The sequence below is a fragment of the Gallus gallus genome, chromosome 4 (genome assembly GCF_016699485.2).
Source record: "Gallus gallus isolate bGalGal1 chromosome 4, bGalGal1.mat.broiler.GRCg7b, whole genome shotgun sequence".
NCBI lineage: Eukaryota > Metazoa > Chordata > Aves > Galliformes > Phasianidae > Gallus > Gallus gallus.
Window position 1 is genome coordinate 6,939,245 of NC_052535.1, and position 22,472 is coordinate 6,961,716.

The following is a 22,472-nucleotide window of genomic DNA, read 5'->3' on the forward strand; positions in this document are numbered from 1 at the left end:
ATATGAGATGCCCAGCTTTTTCTTGTTAAGAAAAATCAGTTACTTTTCCTTAAAAGCTTGTTTTGTAAGTAATCAAACTACTTGTATGATTTCTACATTTTTCTGAAAAAATAAATGCCAATCTTTTTCTGCAACTTGGATTTTCTAATAGTCCTAGACAGGTAAATTCTCATTTCATCTAATAGATTGAAGAACAGTGTAGGTTTTTAATAGTGTGAATGGTACATCTGATATTACCATTGCAAGGGTTATTTCCTCTTAATTTCATTTGTGTCAGTATTTTGGAGTTCAGTTAAGCTTCTTTTAAAATAGTTGGCAAGGTTTCAGTAAACATCAAGAGATACAGTGCTTATTAAGCTTTCCATTTCATCTTGGTGATATACTGCTTTCTTGTACATTGGAGTGAAAATTTAATAATCTCAAGAAGAAGCCAATAGTCCCTCAAAGTAAAAAAGACTACTCCATTTCTCTACTCAATTATAAATTACCCTTCGTGCTTTCCTTGGTACAGTGAGATTTCTGGTAAGGCTATGTTCAAAGTTATTAGAAAATGCTGAATGTACCTTATTATTCAAATTCTATTAACTAATTTTCAAATGTTCTACTTGGATATGTCACTGTGAAAATAAGTGAAATCAGAAATGATTTAATAGAATCAGTGCTTTAGTCCCCCTAAGCTTCAGCGGGACTCAGGTTCCCACAGCACTGGGAAATATATAGCCAGTGCTGCATAGCTCATCCAGCGCTCTTGAGTTCAAGTCAAATACTATTTTAGAATTATATTTACTCTGGAAGCATAATACTCTGAATCTTCTCTTTCTGGTTCAATTTGTAAACTTACTTCAGGCATATATTGCTCTGTATATGTGTGCATATGTGTGGGCTCAAAAAGCTGACAAATTTTACTTTTGCCAGTCTTGAGCAATCAATGTGGAGCTGAATCCAAGAAGTGAAACCATCAATAATGGTTGCAGGAGTGGCTGCACTATCAATGCAGCCAGTCCTCTGCTGCCTAACAGTTTCCCTTCCTTAAGAGTGACAACTGTTAAAGAACTTCCTTGATCTAACTATATATGTCTGAAGTAGAGGACCTGTGACTGTTGGTGGTGTGACATCCTTTGGGTGATGGGTTCTCTCATTCATCTGAGTGCTTGTGCATATTGACAAGTACAATGCTAGCCAAAAATGACAATACTACATAGTATAACTGTATCCAGCCTCCTAGACTGCTGCATGCCACAGAATAGTCTAACTACCTCAGACTTTTTTACCGGTATTCTTCCAAAAGAACCATGGCCTTCCCCTGGAAATTTTTTTTTTTTTTTTTTTTTTTTCCCTGATAGGGAGGGAAGGGTCTTCAAGAGAGTCAAGTCATGCATAACAAGGCTTGTCCTATTACCAGGCTAATCTATAAGGCTCAGTCTTTATTCTTTCTATCCTCAGCATAAGACCAGATTAGAAATAGCAACAAAAGGTTTTGGTTTTCTTAAAACCAAAGTAAGCTGGAGGGAGAATGGAATGGGCAGTTGCAGTTTCAACACTGGCATCTGGTCTAAACCTGAGTACTGTATGCTGCTGCAAGCCGTGCAGAAGTGACAGCATATCTGTATCAAATCTAGTCCTGGAGGAGAAACAGTGGTGTTATTTGCAAAGTGGTTAATTATTTATAATTCTTCTATTTGAGGAAATGGCCAATAGTATTAGCCACGCAAGCCTCTGTACACTAATGTAATTAGTCTTATGCATTTTAAGACCAGATAGAATGGTATTAGAGAGAATGGAGGACTATTTTAATTGGATGATGGCAAAATCCCTCTAAGTACTATGGCTGTCTCCTGTGTTCAAAATCCTCTAACAAGTTAACAGATTCCAATTGTTTTCTGAAGTAACAGTATTTCTATCTAAATTATATTAAATGTGTCAGCTCATTTCTTGAGTAAAAAATGATAAAAGCATATTCAACTTCTGCAAAGCTGATCACTTTAAAGAAAAAATAAGATAATTAAAAGCTGTTACAACTGACAATACAACACTGCAGCTTCAAACTTCTCCACTAATTATAGCTGGTAAATTTTAATAGTAACAGTGAGTCAGATTTGACATTACAATAGAATCCCAACCTTTTCTTTGGGAGAAGGACTCTTGGGAAAATACAATTGCAAGGTGAATATACGTAGCCAGGATCACTGCAAGTTTTGAAGAGACAGCAACCACTTTCATTTCTACACTTTCGGAGAAATCTAGATTAGTTCCCCTTTGAATGCAGTCTTTAACTAGGTCAAATGTTACAAGGTGGAGCTGATTCTTTGGCAATATTGGAGGGTCCTCAAGAAGACCTTCTTCTATGGGCAATTTCTGAGGCAAGCATTGGGCTGATAAATAACTTCATACTGTTCCTGTTTTTTTTAAGCATTTGCATGACAAGACACAGGAAAAGCATTCTGAAGCAAACTATGCTTCTTTAATTATTATTCTTCTATTAATTAACCTTTTCTTAGTTTAGTATTGAAGTTCTATGGATGCCAGAAAAATTCTGAAACTGTTATAGTTTAAAAACAGTGAATGTTTTTGTCCTCCAATTCTACAGTGTCTTTAATAGGGCGTAAAGGAGCAGCAAAAATGAAAATTAGAGCCAGGTAGGCTTTTACTAAGCTGTAGAACAGGAGCTGTTCCCTGGTCTCCCAGTCAGCCAAATTGAAGACTGGGTCAGTATGTTTCTTCATAAAGCTTGTGAAATTGATATTTCTTTCTACAGAAGCAGAATAAAGAAGTGAAAAGGTCTGAATTCCTCACCACCACAAACTGACGAAGATTGTCATGATGGTCATTTTGTGCAGGACCTGAGAAGATTGATAGGTTCTCCACTTTAAATTAATCGTAGATTTAAAATCTTAAGGCTACATATCTCCATACTCTAAGGACACTTACTGACCGTCACATGAAATTAGAGGAGTGCATTTTAGGAGCATATATGACAATTATTAACCCAAAGTTCTTTTTAAACCATATCACTTCTAGTGATTTTTATCTGTCACTGGGAATTTGTTTGCATGAAGAAGTAGTTTCATCAGATTGTATTGGTAGTTCAGTGCACAAAAATCGGAAGATATCTTAAGAAAAAAATTATTCCCTGGTTCTACTATGCTCAAATGAATGCCAAGATCATTTTATGATCAATACAGTGGGAAAGCAAAATGAAACAGAAGTCAAATTGTTTCCTAGGAAAGTCAGTGTTTTAGGTTTGCCAAATTAATGTGTAATTCTTTGTAGACTTTATGCCTTATTATGTCTATTTCTCAGATTAAGTAAATTTCTCTTACTGAGGAAATTTTTCAGCCTAAAGATAAAGACAACATACAGGTATGGCAGAACTATTTCTTTAGGGTTTGATTTACTACAAATCTAAGAATAAAAAAGCGTACAGAAACATAATGGCAGGGTTTTCAATCAAAAGCGTGTTCTGATTTGTGGTATTGCATAAACCCCAAAGAGTCTATTCAGAGAGGGTGAAAGAGAACAGTGAGAAAAAATGAAGTGTTGACTTACCATTCCTTAACAGAAATCTTCCTTAAGATCCACCTACTTGTAAAATTCACAGTTCTGTCACTATATAGCTAGTAAGATTGATGAACCACCATCCTATTCATACAGTAGGACATCAAGACATCAGTTAGGTATCCCATGGCATTCGGGGATCTGCAGCAAGGCAGATTTTGTGCAGCTGTCTTGCAACATTCCTGCTTACTTAATAATTATTTCAAAAGATGTGGCCATTATGGAGTGAACTACGTAGAGCAATTAAAATGGACCCATATGTTGTTGCTATCTGTTATGAAACTTTCAGAGAACTTAAATGCAAGCGATGTAAAACCATTTTAAGGCTACACTTGTCTGAATATAACCTGTATAGCCTTGCTTATCTCACTGTCTTATCAGACAATATTTAACTATCTTGAATGTATGACATTCACTCTGAAGTGATCATGGGAAGGAACAACATTCTTAGTATAATTTCAGGTCTCATCTGGTTTTAAAAGTAATTAAAGAGAAGCATTTCCTTCCATTTAAAGTATCCCAAGAGTAGAATTTAGTGGAAAAAACTTCGAAGAGCAAATGAGGAAAGTTCTAAAATAAAAATACTCAAGGGATCCTATCTCAGACACAAATATTTTTTTTAAACTTACAGGTGCTCATAATTACTTGTAAGGCAGAAAACTAATTACAGTACTCTTTAGGGAGTTTAAACATGGTAAATACTGAGTTAAATAAGCCTAGGTTTTTGAAAGTTACTCGTATACATTTCTTATTCAGTTGTCACTGGTATGTAATTTTTTTTTCATTGTATTTTTAAAAACAAATTTATTTTTATGTTATATAAGGACAATAATTATGAGAAATAGACCTCAGTTCCTCTAAATTGCTTGCTTTTCAGCGTTTTAAAAAAAACTATTCTTCTTATGGACAGAGGATATATCTGTGCTTCCTAAATGAACCTGTGAAATCTTGTTTTTCTCAGCTACAAAAGCTGGTATATCCTATACTATCAGTATATATTTAAGCCATGGCAGAATTTTTTTTTCTTTAATGTGAATCAGTGTGTTCTTATACTTAAATAAATAATAATTAATGAAATATTTTTCTTATATAACTATGTAAAATTGTCATTATACTAGAACACAACATATGATAAAAAAAAAAGATTGGCTTAAAAGATTGAAGTTAAACATTGAGAACAGCTATATATATATATATTTTTTAATAAGGCTTTTGCATATATCCAAGCCACAGTTGTCTTCTACATGCAATGTATTTAATTGTTGTTGAGACAGAAATTACCACAACCCCAAGGAAAATGTGTACAAGTTACAAGCCATGTGTTTCTCTCTTTAGCTATGTTGGCAAAATATAGAGCAGAGAAGCAAAACATCAGCTTTATTGTATATTCCCATTCTAGTGGATTACTACAGCATGTCTTAATTCATCAATATGTTGTAGAATTAATCAGAATAAATTAGAATTAAGTATGCTTTTTGCTGAGTAAACTATGACTTCTCAGCACTGTAGTTTATCATATATGGTTTCTAGTTGCATGTCATTCAGACAGGAGACTAAGAGCTTTTAACATCTCCTTCTGTACTGATATTAGTAAAATGGAAAGGATGGGAAAAAATAATTAAAATAAATATTTTCCATTACAGAAAAGTATGACCCACTTCTTTCAATTTCCAACTTTTAAATAAAAGTATTTTAAATAAAACAAACCAAAGCCTAATTTATAAAGCTAATGTCATACAGATGTAATTAATTTCAAAGAACAGTACTATCCTGTACTATATTCTTCTGATGTGTATTGATGTTCCTGACTTGGGCAAGAGCCCCGTTGATGTAGTTCAGTTGGAGTCAATGCTGATTTTGGTGTGGTGAGTGAGAGATTCACTGTTACAATATTCCTGGTCTTTGGCATAAACCATCTCTAATATTTTGGCATTATAAATATTATTCTCTAGATACTAGATTTGATGACACTGAATAACTACTTTCCTGTGCCCAGTGTATGTGTTACACTGTTTTAAAATACAGCACCTTGGAAGTGAAATCCTGTGAGTGAACAGTTACAGATCTTTTCAGTTATCAACTTTTTTTTTGGTACAGCTAAGAAATCGGTTAGCTCTATCTCTAATATTTTTGGTTTATGTACTTACCACTTAGATCTAGATTCATTTGAATTTGTAACAAGTTGGCTCTTTATTAAGTCCAGGAAGATCCCCTTGACAAATCCTTATATGGTCAACTGGTAGTTAATTAGCAGACAATAGCTACACCTCTTTGAATTTGGTAAAGATGTGTCTAGTTACACAAGAATGTTAATTAAAAGGCAGATTACTGCATATTATTTGATAAGTTATAGCAGTCCAGCAGTTCTAGTATATAAAAACCTAATGAAAAATACTTACTAAAAATACTTCCAGGATATTAATTTGATGTTCTCGGTTTCTCTGGAAAATTAACCTTTTTTCCATTTTTCTTTTTTAAGTAAGGCCACTCTGACTTTTAAAATACACTACTTCAGCAGTGGTGGTTAAGCAGCCACTGCAGAAAGATCATATCCAGCTCTTCTACAGTGTGGACAGCTGACCTTCTTAGAACTGGGTTCATTAAATATGTGAGTCGCTCTTTCAAAAGATGGATGTATTATTGAGCCTGTGGTTAGCCCATGAGGAAATAATGTAAGAATATTGTCACAGGATCGTAGAATTGTAGAACCATTTGAATTGGAATGCAACCTTAAAGGTCATCTAGTTCAACTCCCCTGCAATGATGAGGTTGCTCAGAGCCTGGTCCAGCCTGACTGTGAATGTCTCCAGGAATGGGGCATCCACCACCTCTCCAGAAAGTCCTGGTCCAGTGCCTCACCACCTCTACTGTAATAAACTTTTTCCTTATATGCAATCTAAATCTCCCTCTTTTAGTTTGAAACCATTTCCCCTTGTCCTATCACACCAGATCCTGTTAAAGAGTCCATCCCATTCTTTTTTATAGCCCCTCTTTAGATTCTGACACTTTAGTGTCTTTGTGGCTGAAACAGAGATCATGGCACAGAATGATCAGACACAGTAGTGGATCTGCTAGTCACAAACAAACAAAGCCAGGGATGCAACATTCAGTGGGAACTTTTTCCATAATGCCATTGAAATCGCAATACCTTGTCAACATTCAGTTGGGGCGTGGATGTCAAAGGAAGACAAGTAGTAGAGTGTAGACACTGGACATAAAAATGGCAGGCTTCAACTTAGGTGGGAAGCTCTTTCAGGTGGGTGAGATCCTGTGTGAGGCAGCTCTGAAAGGAAGAGGGTCTCAAGAGAGCTGGTAGACTTCTAAGGGCAACCTGCAAGTAGAAGAATGCTCCATTCTAATAAGCCGGGAAAATGAGCAGATATAGCAGGATACGTGCTTGGTTTCAAAGCAAATACATGTCTGAACTCCAGTACAAAAATGGCATACACAGGATATGAAAGTGGAGACAGACATCAAAGGTGAAATAAAAAGACCTTGCCTTTCTGCCTCTGTCTTTGTGGAAAAGGTCTTTGTGCCTAAAGACAGGCTTCAAGGACGAAAAGAACTACTGGCACAGGAGGACAGAGCAAGGCCCTATACTGAGGTACACAGAAAGAGAACAACAGACAGCCAAAAACTGAAACAGGAAAGGTTCTGACTGAATATTAAGGCAAATAGATATATGTAGCACTCAGGATAATGAAGCACTGGAGCAGGTTGCCAGGGACGATGTGGATGTTTTCAAGTCCTGCCTGGACAAAGCCTGGAGCATCCAGTTCTGAATTCATTGCTGACATGTCTCTGAGCAAGTGAATATTGGTCTAGAGGCTCCCAAGGTTCCTTCCAATGTGAATTATTCTGTGATTCTATAAAAATTTAATCGCAAAGATAAGATACAGGTGTAAATATGAGCTTGATGTCTAGGAAGCAGTACTTCCATTTCTTTAATCTTGTGCCAGGATAAAGGTATAAAAAACCCACCTTCCCTGCTATCACATTTGTGTCTGGTCAAAGGATCTGTGTCAGTTTTTTTAATATCAGCCAGAAGGTATCAAAGACAAAAACTTGTTCAGCATTCTGCACAACTGAAAAAGCAAAAACTGCTTCTCAGGACTATTGTAAATAATTCTTAGCAGTACAAGGCTTATTGGGCGTATTTTTCCTTTCTGCTAATGAAAATTATTTGAACCATGAAAATAGGTTCACCTTTAATTTGAAATACTGATTCAAGGGGGAAAAAGTATTATGGATTTGTTGAACTAGTCAGCATACCTTGAAAACTGGAAAATTTCCTGGCAAATGGAAAAAAAATATTTCTCACATGCTGTAAATAGCTCTTATTACCATAGTTAAGCGCTCCATTTTATGTTCAGTTCAAGAACAATGCTTCACTGTTTGTTATAACTATACATTTTCAGCAAGAAAAAGTATCCATGCTTATCATCCAGACAATAATACAGTCTCTGTAAAAAAAAAATCTACTTGCCACATAATCAGAAAAAATTACCTTAGTATTCCAGATTTTGAAATGTCTGATTCAAAGCTAGAATCTACATAACTGCTCTAAATGAATTTCTGTTAGCTGTGATGCCAGTGTGTGTCAGTTCTCGAGCCTTGTTACTAGCGTTTCGAGGAATATTTATATGAACCCTCAAACACAATGAAAATGTCCAGCTGTTACAGCTGTGCAGCTTAAAAACTGCTGTGCTTATAGTGCGAAAGCTAGAGGAGACTGTTATGTCCACCTGATTCCTTTCACTGCTGTTTCAAAATAATCAGTTTAGGAAATATTTGTGTACTGTGCATCTGCAGACCTTAAAGTTTGTCCACTGAGAAATGACAAAATTATTCTACAGATAAACTGTAACGAAGCAGAATAAGTCTTCTGCCTTTATAGATGGAAATAAACATTCAGGCCTCTCAAATCAGAAGCAATGTTCTAAGCAGTGATAAACTCAGATTTATTTTTCAAATTGTATTTGTGCAGTCATTAACATATTAAATACAATTTTCTTGTATAAATGATTTGTAATCCTGCAATTTCTCATAAACAAGTATGCTATTTGATTTAGTTTGTTATAAGGCTACATATGGTAAGTAATGAAACTGATATGTGTTTTTATCTACGTACAATTACAAGGAAGGCCAAAAGAAAATTCATTATTTCAACTTTATGACTGCAAACTTTTTAAATGGGCATGATAAATAAAGGATGCCATATCACTAGTCAAAAGTTAGAAGTACTTCAGGAATTTTCCTTTTACTACAGAATGAGAGAGAGAAAATACTCTGAACTTATCTGAAATTATAGCCAGTAGGCGGTTGTGCTGTAACTTTAAAAAACATGCCTGAACTTTATGACTTTCTGCCTTTATCTTCCAGCAAGGTTTATTTTTGGTTCCTTTCCAAGTGAAAAAATGGACTATGAGATTCTCTTCAGGTTTAAAATAATTAGTAAACCCTTAGAATACTCATTATAAATAGATCAAAGCTTCAGCCCAAACTCAATACAAAGGCAAGCCTTTTAGATCAAACTTGAACTACCACCCATCCCACATATGTCCTGCTGATATCTTACTTTGGGTTCTGTTTAATTATTGACACCAAAATACTGAATAATTCACTATTTAAAGAAAAATACTAAGAAACTTCATTTATACAAGTTTTATACCAATTATATTTTCTCCTATTTTTTTTTTCCTTCTTAATCTGGAGTGGTTTTTGCTGTAAATTTAATGGCTCAATCCTTCAATTACAGTCTAAAGGAAGTCAAGAAAATACAAGCAGTAGTCATTACGCATTCTTCAAAAAGATGAAAATAAAGATGTTCTAATGAACAAACTCTCTACCAACAAGTACATAGAATTCTTGACAACACCCCTCGATGCTCAGCTGCCAGAGAAGTTTCGGATTAAGGCATTCTAATGTGTCACAAAGGAAAGACAAAAATATCCTTGGATGTCACTGTCATCTACACTATCCAGGTGGATCTGCGCAGTAATCTAAAAAGAAGCTGTGCTAGGAATCTGAACTCTGGAAAGAACCTAAGAGCTTTCTAGATATCAGAAAGTTCTCTTCTTGCAGAATCTGTTGCTTGAATGGAAGGAGTAGTCAGTAAAAACTGTAAAAAAGGTTTGTTAGACAATTTCAGAACACGTTGAAGCTGAATACAGTACAAAAAATCCTGAAGTAACAAAATATCTTAATGTCTGTTCCTTTAAAATACGAACAACACGAAGTCAGAAACATGACTTAATGAAAGTTATCTTCAATTTATAAAAAATAATATTGAAAAGGTGGTTTATGAGTCAGTTGACATCTGATATGGATGGCACATTCCTTTATCACCCTGGCTGATGTTTGCCTTGCGTGCTTAGCACTTATAGCTCAGAGCAATATCTTTGATATTAAAATAACAATTGCGTTTAAATGAAGGAAAATCTAAATCTACAGATTTATGAGTTAGCATTTTCAACTTGGAAAGGCATGTGTAATTTAAGAAAAGGGTCAAAACTTTAAGATCTTTACTTTCCTCTTATTTTTGAATCTTCTACTACAACTTGAAAATCACGACATAAATATAAAAATCTAAATATCACCTGTTGTATTTTTTAAAAAACCTTTATTTTTTCCTTTCCAATTTACTAAGAATGTAATAGGACAGAATTATGAAATTCATAGCAACTCTTCTCCTGCCGGGACCAGAAAAAAGTCCATAAATTATCTATCTATTTTTATTTCATTCCAGTTATTCAGAAATAAATGTATTTATTACACCCACTTTATATTCCTAGATTCTTCTTGTGAGGGTTGTGTATTTACCTTCAGCAATCAATCCTGATTAGAACTTTTCAGTTCTCCAGAATCTTAATTTTGAAGCTCCAATTACTTTCACTTCCAAAGGATTTATTTTACCCCACTGTTACTTATGTCAGAGAGAATATATGCAATATTAAGAATCATGACTATGAAAAGAAAATAAATAAATGGAATAAAAATGTTTTTAAAATAAATCCTATGTCGTAGAATTCAATTCACCTAATCAACAGCCACAAAAAAAGTAAATACTTCTTCAAATGTAACTTTCTTCTTCATTTCCATTTTTTTGTCATTCCTGGAGAATTAGTCTTGAGAGTTTTTCTACAGGACTGAAAATTCAAGCAGAATGAAGAGAAAAACATGCAGGGCACAACAGTTTCTCCTAATTCTCCCAGATAAAATACAGCCATTCAAAGTTCAGAACTGCAATCTCAATAACTGTTCCTCAGTATTCTTCCAGTTTTGTTCCTTCTGCTCTTGCTTCAGTTCACCATATAGATTTAAACAGCTGCGCACTGTATACCACACAGTGTATTACTGTATAGCAGCTCAGACTAAATAAGCAGACCTTTCTTTGGGTTTTTCATCCCCAGCAGAATAAGATGTCTCTATTAACTCCAATCGTCCAGTATACTGTATCTGGCAAAACAAGGCACCAAATCTTTACCACAGGTTAGAGAGCAGTGTTAGAAACTTGAAATAAAATATTATGTGCTTCTACCTTAGAAACAGAAAATGAAATGAGGTTGTGGTACATTTTGAAACTGGGTGGGTTGAAGCTGCAGCATATTTTAATTTAGATGAGAGTGAAGATTTGTGTGTATCACTTACGCTGATGCACCTGAAACCATATTCAGATTGACTGATAGTTCTAACAGGTGTAACTCCTTAAGTTTAAGAGTAGCCTTTAAGAAACAAATTCATTATCTGAATGGTTACATTTTATTTAGGAAGCATGATACTAATTTTAGTAACTCACAGAACTAATACTTATGCAATTAATCTAATTTACATTAGATTACATTCAGATGCATTCACATTCTTATTAAAGGCAGTTTTCCCACAAAAAAGTAAAACATTAAAAATTATTCAGCAGTTGAAGCAGAAGTCAAACAAAAAGTGTTTCCTCTGAGACATGAATAACTCATGGAATCTCATCCAACTCTAGCTTTCAGTCCAGCTTCATGCAAGTCTTTCAGTCAATTTGAACACACAGGGGTGCAGTTGCACATGCCTATCTCATTAGCATTAACTGACGATGGAAAAGCAAGATAGCAAGATACAGTTTTCTTATTTCTCATGAAACCTTGGGAATTCAATCACTTCACAGGATGTAATTCTGGCAGTAATCGTGATGGAAATTCCATGAAAAAAATAACAAAATAAAGATATCCAATTCTAAGAATATAGGTATATAGATTTTGGGTTAAAATGTATCATTTCCTATTCTGTGTGCATTCAAATCAGTATGGTTAAGTATAAATTGAAAAGGAATTTAAAGGATATTTGTTAGTGGCAAATAAAAGGATATTCACATGACATATGGGCAGTACTATAAAATAAGAGGTTTCCAAGGTCCGTTAAACTAACAAATGGAATTTTTCTTCTCTTTGATTTGCTTTGTAAAGAATACAAGATCATAACTTAACTTACTGGATTCCTCGCTTACTGAAACTGAATTACACACTGGTTGTATCTGCTTTTCCAAAGCATTATATTTTCTAGAAAGCTCTAATAATTTAACTGATTTTGTAGCAAGGTCCAAGTCTTTCACTGATGTAGGAGAGGCATTAAGTCCTTGGAATTATAATAGCATACGATATCTGAGATGCTAGACCCTTCTTATTGTCATGCCTGTCTGTATGCAAAGCTACCATAAAAGAAACGCCTCTACAGAGTCCCTTTTTCCATACAGAACCTACAAATTACACTGCTATGTTGGAAACATATTCAGGTGATAGGAAGAAACTCTGGGAAAAAAAAAAAAAAAAAAAAGAAGAAGGATAAACAGAAGAAGAATCATTTTCTCTATCAATTTCGGTTTCTTATAGCAGTGAAGACTTCAGTGCAGGTCTTCCTAGCAATTAATAGCTAGATGAGCTCTCTTGATTACTGCAAACTATCAGCTTCTTTCAGTGTGTCATTAATCACTCAAAACTTTACGTTAATTGCTATTCCTTAAGCTATACTCATTTTGACTGACTGCTATATCGTGCCATGTTATTCGATGCCCACAGGTAATCGTGCGTGACTTAAGATTCTGGCTTTTCATAGTTTTCTGCCTTTATCTCCCACTGCATTTTACCAATTGTTGTCCTTCCATTAAACAAACTGCAAACAGTTTGAAGAGGGAGAATTCACTCTCACCCTTGAAAATGACCCAAAAATAAATCAAAACGGGAACCTATGAATATAGGCACTTAAATCATAAACTTAGCTTCAGCTAGAATGGGAACCATACAGGGATTTAAAAGATTGAAATTAGTGCAGGTGCACTTGCATATAGCATCACAAACTAACAGCAACTCTGTGTTAATATTTCACATTTACATTATCTTCTAGAGACTGTTCACCTCACAAGAAATGCATAGTGTAGTTAATGTCAAATATGTCAGCTCTAAATTCTTGCATCTGAGAGTTTAAATGTGATAGAACAAAATGATGCGTCTCTATGGGATTTCGATGGAATTTTGAAATTTGTCAGTACTTTGCTGGCAAGAGAAATATTTATATTTATCTACATGGGAAGGAAAAAAACAAAACATTTACAAAAAGGGCTACATGATATGGTATTTGCAGTAGCATAGTCCAAGACTGTTAAGACCCACAAACTCTATTCTATCTTCACATACTCATTATATATACATGTGAAAATACGTGTGATAAATAATGCTCTTAGAACTCTCAGGGAATTTTAAGAGTCATACTCAATCTACACATAATTTCATGAGCATAGTGGTCTATGAAGGAGGTGGATAGGCATGGGACCAGGCTTGGAAGATAATTATTTTGACATGATCAGCTGAATTTTATCAAGACGTCTATATGTTTGATTTTGCACATTTTTACATTTATCAACACTATTTGCATTTTATATTATGTTCTAAAGCTATTTGGAGCTTATGCTAAGATTATTGCAATTTGTGTAAGATAGACACTACTATTTCCCAAATGGTAAATATTTATGGGACAGATTAGAATTGTTCTCTACAATATGGTAACACAAATCCTTTTATATTTTTAACTTCAGTAAAAGATTATCGATTAAAGTTCACAAAGCTTTAATCTTCAGATAAGTAGGTTTATTCAGATACATATGCAAGATATGTAACAAATAGTATACTGCTGATAAGAATTGGATCCTACAGTAACCTACATCTACAGTGAGGCCTAGAAAAGAAACTCATTATCATGAAAGGGAAGCTGAAACCCAAATGTATTCATGTGAAAAACAAAAGCATTGAAAAAAATAGTTAAAAGCACCAATGATTAAGATAAGCCAATGTAGAATTACAGAGTATTTTCTTCCTTTGGATTTGTTTCCTTCTAAATTATCATTTAATGTCATATCCCACAATAAAATCAAGTTCAGCAACCTTGCAAGCAAACAGCATTCTGCTTGGTGTCCCATGGTGACTCCATGGCAAGTCACAGAGAAGTTCATGTTGGAATAGTCCTCTGAAAGGGTTCTGGTCTAATGTCCTGCACAGGTACGTGTCAGTGCTGGGCTCTAACCAGATGCTTCTCAGGCTGTGGGCAGTTGGACCTTGAATACCTCCAAGGACAGAGATTCTGCAGGGTTGCTGGGCAACCTGCTTCACTGCCTCTTTTAGGAAAGTGGTATATATTCCAGAAGTAAATAACAAACTTATGTTAAAATTTGAGTATTGTTTAGAAAATTCTTCTTTTTCTTAGGAGGTCAGACTCACTGACTCTTACACATGCTGGAGAACCATGACCTATAGTCATTCTAGTAACTAGTAGCTTAAAACAGTGATCACCAAAGAAAAATGCGTTTGTGATTACACATAGGTGACACTTATGCAATCATTATACTGGCTGTCATGTTGAACAATAATCTGTATGTGTTTAATATGCAGACACCTTATAAATATCTAATAAATGATTAAGCAAAATTGCTGTTTTCATAATGAATTAGTACAAGATCTGTTGTACATAATATTTGGAATATTTAAATAGTTTAGCATACTCCATTTATACTCCATTCTGCAGCTGGCTGTTACAACACAAATTCGTCACTGAAGTATTTTTTTTTTAATTGTTTCCATGTTGTTACAATATGCCAAATCTTGTATAAGTTATTTAAAAAAATAATTTTAATTGTCAGGGTCAACCCACATGCCAGTTCAGAAAAAGAAACACTAAAATTGTTTCCATCTTTGGGCAGAATGGAACAGAGAAAAATAGGGACTTGACTGCAGCACAACTGAATATAAATTGCAGGAGCTGAGAATTTGGTCAAGACAAAATTTCTTTCACCAGCTCTCGTTTTGGGAAGCTAAATATCATTCTTTCTAAATCTGTTGTTTACATCATTTATACTCTTCCCAAGTTTCTGGCATGCTATATTTGCCCAAGAGACACTTTCATCATGTACAAATTCTGTTCTGTATTTCCAGTAATTCTCCCACAAATTTCCAATGCCTATGAAATTATAATGTGTTCAGTGCTACAGACCAATGTTGCAAACACTTGAAGGGTAAAGAGGAAATTTCAACTACAACAAGATCATTGTTTCCCAATGTAAAGGATTTTTCCTAAAGCATCTGTGTGATTTAGCCTCTGAAGATTTTAAAACCTTGCACTCAACATCTCTCCTTCCATGAAAAGGATATTCTAGAAGATGGTAATCAAAGTTGTTTTTCCATATTTCATGTTGAATCTGTGAGCAAAACACATATATCTATAGTTTGCTGCAATCAATCTGTCAGAATCCACACAGAACACAAGATGCTGTATTCTGTGGAAGTGTAGGTCATTTGCTATCTGAAGAAATAGATGAAGATAAGTAAAACAACACTGGTCTTTATCAGGTTAGGTAGTATTTATGTCTTCGTGATAATTGACACAATAATCAGAAGTGTAAAAACCCTTAAACTAAAGAAAAAGGGAAGAATAAACTGTTTCTTCAGACATAAGGCTGAATTCTTTATGAACAGTTCTGCAGCTATCTAAGAAGTATATCTGGCAGTTCAAGTCAGTCCCTGCATAAAGTGATAGTTTATAATCTATTCAGTTGGCAACACAGCAGTTTCTAATGAAAACAAATGCATAGACAGATAGCAGTTTAGCAGCTCTATGGACAACAGCATGTATATAGTTCATGTTCTCTTTCAAGGTGCACTGAACCATAGCAACTATACATTACTTTACATTGATACATTTTCCAACATAAATTGTCATCACTCTGGTTCTTCAAGCATTACTAGAGTGAGACAAGTCTACTTCAGGTCGAGTTGAGTTTAGGGGAATTTACACCCATATCCCTCCTTCTACAGTTTTGTAGCATTTTGCCTGAAAATAAGGGCAGTGAATTCTGTTCTTGCACCTCATTTTGCTTCACCAGATTTTCACATCAGCTACAGGACACCATTTATTTGATAGTCTCCTTGATACTTCTTAAATAAATACAAATGAAAAATACATGAGTATTCAATGAGCTAAATCTTAATTAAACTATACATTTCTGCTATATTAAAAACAAGTCCTTTTTACTGAATTACCATGCACCTCCTTTACATAAATGAAATTGAATGGGTGTAAGTTATGGTAAACTTTCCTGAAGATCTTTTAACAGTAGTATTCATATCGTGTAAAATTGCCAACAGGTCATTTAGCTATTAAACAAGCCGTTGATCCTAAGGCACGTTGGTGACATTGGGTAGTACTCTGTGGACTATAAGCCTCTCAAGGGTTATTAATCAAAAATTATTTCTCCCTTAGAATGTCATACACAATAAATAGATCTTCTGTGCCCTTCACATACCTCTTATCTTTAGTAAAAACTCAATACTTCGTAATAACCATTGCTTTCATGAAAGTTTAGGACAGTATCTAATACCAGACCAAACTGTAACAACAGCTTCACCCAAAATGTAGTTCCACAGAAGAGAACTAACCTGACAGTCACTTTTACAGTTCTGCCATTCAGTTTGAAGGTATTCTACAGTTTACTTTTGCCAGTTAACTACTCTGCATTAGAGCCATCAATTTTTTCTTCAGCATCTTAGCATTTTCCTTCAACACTGGTGTGCTTTTCCTTGAGAATTTAATGTTTTGCCTTGTTTCTTGCTCTCTGATAGCTTAGCAAAGTGTATCAGGGTTTTGTATATTTTTTCTCAGTATCTGAATGTCTTGCCTCAAAGCTTCTCTTTATTATGAGGATTCAATGTCATAGTTTCCTTGAAAACTTATGCTTCAACTTGGCACTTTGCCTTGCTATTGCAGCACATTCATTTCAGTTCTTTGGTGTTCAAACCATGTATATCTATTGCCATGTCTTTATGAAATTTTCAGGTAGGACTTTGTTCTAACTCCTTTTTTCTATAGTTGGTTCTTTTCAGCTCTAAATTTTCCAGCCTTAAGGCAGGGTCCAGCATATCCCAGACAGAGGCATATCATGGTGATCCTGAGTAATGCAATGGACTCTCACTTTTTCTTTCCAGAACTAATCCTTTTCCCACCTAAAATGGGCAAATCCTAATTACTGACTGAACATCAGCTCCTGGCACAGAACATTAAGCAGTAAGTTTTGCTCCGCTTGTTTTCTTTTTCTTATTCTGACACATCAGAACCTCCTGCAAAGAGAATTCTCATGGGAACTTCATTGCTGCTGGTTAGGTAGTCTGTTAGATTGGTCACTCTTATAGTACTATTATTGCTACTATTATTCTATGTCTACTTCAACTATTTTCATTCTTTTTCTAATCAAATTATCTGATGGTTTTCTACATATTCCAATCTAAAATGCTAGTAGTTTGAAAAACATCAAGCTTCAATTCTTTTCCCAGTATACCTAAGTTTTAATGTTTTTTAATGTTCAGTGCTGGTGCTTTCTTTTGAAAAGAAATGATCAGGGAGAACTAACCATATATATATAGTATACTAACTGTTCCTGGATCAATGTCAAGTTCATATCGATTGTTTAATGACAAGAATATACTAATAAGGAGACTTTTACCAATCTTTTCCCAAAGTTGGCCACTTCAGTGAGCAAAACATCCAAAAGCTAACACATTAGATCATCTCAGAAGAAAACAAACAGCTCTTAAGCACTGAAACTATCATGTTTCATTTAATGCACTACATAGAATTTGTCTGTTTGAAAAAGATACTGCAACTTTGAATGATATGTAATAGATAAGACCTGCTTTTTATGTCAGCATAGCTCAACAGACATCAAGAGAGATGTGCACATTTATGCTGCTGTAAAAAGTCTTATGCATATGAGTGTTTGCACATATAAATATATTCAGCTCTCTTAACACTGAATTTAATTTTGTAGAAAAATAAACTACTCTACAATTAGATTCTTTAGTATACATAGTTCTGTAAGGGACAGCGGCAGTTTTGGTTTGTGCTTTTCTCCCATTTCAGTTCAATCATTGTCATACTGATAGGTAAGACGAAAGAATTTCATCAAGACTATAAGACCCCATTGCTGCCCATCTAAATTTTAAAACTTACACTTCTGTAAGTGCTGAACAAAAGAAGCAGGAGAAAAAGACGAAAAAAATTAAAAAGGCAATACATTCTTATTAGACTCCTCACTGTGTCCTAAAAACATCGGGGCTTTGAGATAATGGCAACATGCAGCTATTTACAACTTGTTAACCTTAACACTTGGTTCTGAGAGCCAAACTGTCTGTGCACTGGCTGGCATTTTTCCTAAATACTTGCAAGCCTTTGTAAAGAAAACAGTCACAGGGCCTCAAATAACTTTGGTACCTACTGCCTTCATAACAAGAAATGTTGCTTTTAGGGCCTATACTCACAGAAAGAAGGAGTCAGTGTGAGACAAACAGGCAGAGAAGGGTAGGGAATGGTGGGTACATGAAAACTGGCAAAATGCTTTTTAGTCATATAATAACAAGAAACATGAATATTAAATCTAACAAGTTGCAACAGTGACACTGCTTTTTAAGACATACCCGAAGACAGTGCCGCTAGAAAACATATGATCATTAATCATCTTTTAGTTACTGTCTACATCACAAAACTAGTTCTGCATGAATGCATATGTTCCTTTACATTTTGTGATATTTCAGTCTTAAGCCAGAACAGACTTGATGTCCTTATTCTTGTCCTGGTTTACATTCACTGTCACACATTCAAAAATGCCATGACTGGCAGTCTGCTCAAGAGGATTCCACACATGGGTATTTCCAGTCAGAGATGAATTTTGCTGGGAACACTTCATGAAGAAGCCTTCTCAAAACCCATAAGCCTGATGTGTAGCATAGAACAAGAATATAAGTAATGACTTTCCTAACGACAGCATGTACATGCATATATGAAAGAAACACACACGTGGTTTTAATACAAAAAGATAAAGGCACACACACATATCTTGAAAAAAGAAAAAGAAAAAAAAAGAAAAAAGTTGCAGGCAATCTTTACAAAATACTAAGAAAAGTATACTAAGAGAAGCATCGATCGTCCTGCTGTTGCCGTGTTTTCATTTTGGACTCCGGAATATTTCCAGTATGACAAAAACCCCAGATTCACAGTCATGCACAGAACATTGTGAATGGCTGTGTCAGCTGCAATACACACTATTCATAATGATGAGGCACTGTGAATACAGCAGTTTTTCATGCATATTATTTGCAAAGGGTGTGACCTCTTCAAAAGCTGAATGAATGCAAAACTAACGTCGTTATGTTCAACAGATGCGGTTAGAACACAGTTCATGTTTTGTTGTTATCCAAGTTTTCAGTACATTTGTACTCCATTCAAGAGTTACACTAACAAAACAAAACTAAAGCCAAAATTCACCCGAACAACAAACAAATTGGCTTTTTTGTGGCAATAAAATGTTTGCATGCATCTTGGATGACCAATTTGAAAGTCTGAAGCAACAAATTTTGAGGAATTAATGTAGAAATGTTTATTTGTGCTTCTTCTGTTCACAACACATTCCAAATTCTGCATCTGTAATACTCCAATGGAAAAAGCAACAATTAAACAAATTATTTCATCTCAAATTATGAGTTTTACTAGTAGACTTCTGGCTTGGTCAAGCTTGAGTGAATAATCAAAGGTATGAAGTGCCTTGTGGAAAGGAAAGCCTTTTAGCACTCCTGTACTGTCACTTTTTGATTTACTAAAAAAGTAACTCACCAGAGGATTAAGCTGTTTTCATGGAATCCATTTATTTCAGCTAAGATCTTTTATTAATTCCTATTTATTTAACTTAGAAAATCAGATTTTCAACATAAGGCTCTCCAAGTTGATTAACTATGCAATAAGTTTTGTTTTTCTTTCAACATTAATGCTCTTTCAAACTTAGAAACCAAGGAAATAATCTTTTCAGGCTTCTTTCATAAAAATTCAGATCAATGCTGTCTCTCACTATTTTGATTGGAGATTTTTTTAGGTAACCACATCTCGCCTCGCAAACAAGACTTCCTTGTAACCTTACTTTGTATTTCCTTCCATACTGCAGCACTGGAGACCATTTAAAGATAAAGAGATTTTTGGCTTGTAAATCATCTTCAAGATTTCTCTTTCATAAGTACAGATAGCTCCCATTCATCTTGTCTTTAATGACTACTCCCAGTAGAATGTTTACAGCTTTTTTAACCCGTAAATCTGATCATTCTCCCAAGAGATTCATTAAAAACTTGAACAGGATTTTCTTCTCTTACAAGAAACAATACTCTGGTATTGTTCCTAATGCCTTCTAATAATGAACATATTCCAACAGAAACTGAAAATCTGTGATTTCCCCCTGGTTATACAGCTTATAAATATATTATCCATGATGTCAACTATACATTTAAATCACATTGTCTTGCTTAGCTGTGATTGCACTGAAGTATCTTTTGAAAGAAAATTTGCTGATTCAAACAAAGGAAGGATCAGAACAACTGCCAGGGTTCTGCGTCTGTGGATACCAACTTATATTTGCATAACACTATTTTCTTTTAGCTGTGCTAATGTAACAATAAACAGAATCTGTTCATATGCATGTGCCTTTTTCAGAACATTTACCATTAAGTTTCTAGAATGGAATACGTGTAATATCTTTACAGAGGCAGTCTGGATTAGCATTAGAATAGTGTAAGTAGCTCACTTTATATCCAAATCTGACCGTGTTTCTGATCATCAGTCAAGGAACAGCTCTTACTGAATTACCACTATTTCATACCGGCACATCAGGGCATCTCTTTCATTAAGATTTGTCTTACAAAATAGCCCATCCCTGAATACAAGATGGAAAGAAAGTAATTGGGAAATGTTCCCAGTTGATGGCAAAAATAGAAAACCTAAATGATAAAGAGTAATAGAAAACCAGTTCATCCCTTCCTCCACACAGTGAAAAAACAGCAGAAATGATTTTCTGCTGAAGCTGAATAATTATATTGGCATTTTTATATTCAGCACTATCAGGGTTGATCATCTTGAAGCAAGCCTAAGCCCCACGTCTAAAATACGTGCTAAAAAGCATATAGTGAATGTCACAGGTCTATTTTTATGGAATATTCTGCATTTTTAGGAAGTTTTACAGCATACTCTACATTCGCACTTCATGGTTAAATTCCCATTGATGGAAGGCAGGAACTTCTTGGAACTCAAGGAAACTTTGATTTAGCCTATTGGCTTTGCAGACACTTCCCTGTATACCACCTGCTGTTAATGCCTATGTAAAATGCAAGGAATCTCAAAATATCAGCCTGAGATGGTCTATGGTTCAAACACAATACACTCCTTTACACCCATTTATTAAGATAAACGTATAATTAGGTTAAGAGGTTTTCCTCAGTGTAACAGGAAACCGTCCATTGGTGTGTAACAATTGTGTTTAATGACCACCAGCTACAAATAAACTGCAGACAGCAGAGATATATTGAAATATTTAAACAAAATCTAAGTATTTTTAAAAAGAAAGAAAGGGTTCTTGTTCAGATAGAAGGAACAAAATGGATAATTAAATGGTAAAGAAGAATCATGAGTAGAAAATACTAAATATGTGCACTCAGTATTCTGCTGAGCTTTCAGATAAAATTGGCCCAAACAAACTAACATGGAAGTCATTTCCAATCCAAATTTCAGTTACATTTAGTATATACAGTATTATATTCCTTTTAGAGATTTTTAAAAATGTACCAATTACATCATATGACACAGATAGTACAGAAAATAAGTGGGAGTACCTAAGTGAAAAGGAGTCTTATCTAGATTTAACACAAAAAGAAAGAAAGAAATATAGTTCAGATTCATAATATCTTCATCACTACTTTTCAGTGCACAATTTTGGTTTGATTGCCTGCTTTGCCAAATAATTCCATGATGAGACAAAGAATAAATGAAAGGCTTTATAATAGTAAAGATTCTTCAAAAGGTACCTAGCTTTATACAGTCACATACGGAAATTCAAGTACTGTTGCACAAGAACCACTGCGTGGAGTAAAAGAAGACAAAAAAGGACAGCAAAATTAACCAAGACAAGCTAACACAATTCCTTCTCTCATTAATACATATTCCATTCTGGAAATTTTAGGAAAACAGTTGCAAAAGTTCAAGAGTCTCCAAATACCTTAACAGTAAACAGCCACTTAGGATTACATTCTGCAGATCTGTTTTAAAAGACGTGCAAATACCAGCCTACAATATTTGCATGCTCTTAGGGAAGAAACTGGAAGGCTTGTTACACATTCTAGTATATTGCTACCTATATTATGAGCTAATAAAACATGGAATCATAGGATAATGCTAGTTGGAAGGGACCTATGCAAATGAGCTACCCAACCTCCTGCTCAAAGCAAGGTCAAGCATGAAGTATGAGCAGGCTGCTGAACTTTTTATTCAGTCAGATCCTAAGAAGCTCCAAGAACAAGGACAACACATTCTCC

General features: G+C 34.7%; 1 protein-coding gene across 3 annotated transcripts in view; it reads right to left on the reverse strand.

Annotated features, from left to right (window-relative positions):
• Window positions 1-22,472, reverse strand: part of PCDH11X (protocadherin 11 X-linked) — a 454,279-nt gene that overhangs the window by 420,619 nt on the left and 11,188 nt on the right. Inside the window, exon 2 of one of the 3 annotated variants that reach the window (XM_040700492.2) lies at window positions 6,704-6,886. The exons of the other annotated variants lie outside the window; for them this stretch is intronic. The gene's annotated coding sequence lies outside the window, so the exon portion shown is untranslated. The remainder of the gene's footprint in view (window positions 1-6,703; window positions 6,887-22,472) is intronic. 3 annotated transcript variants of the gene reach the window in all.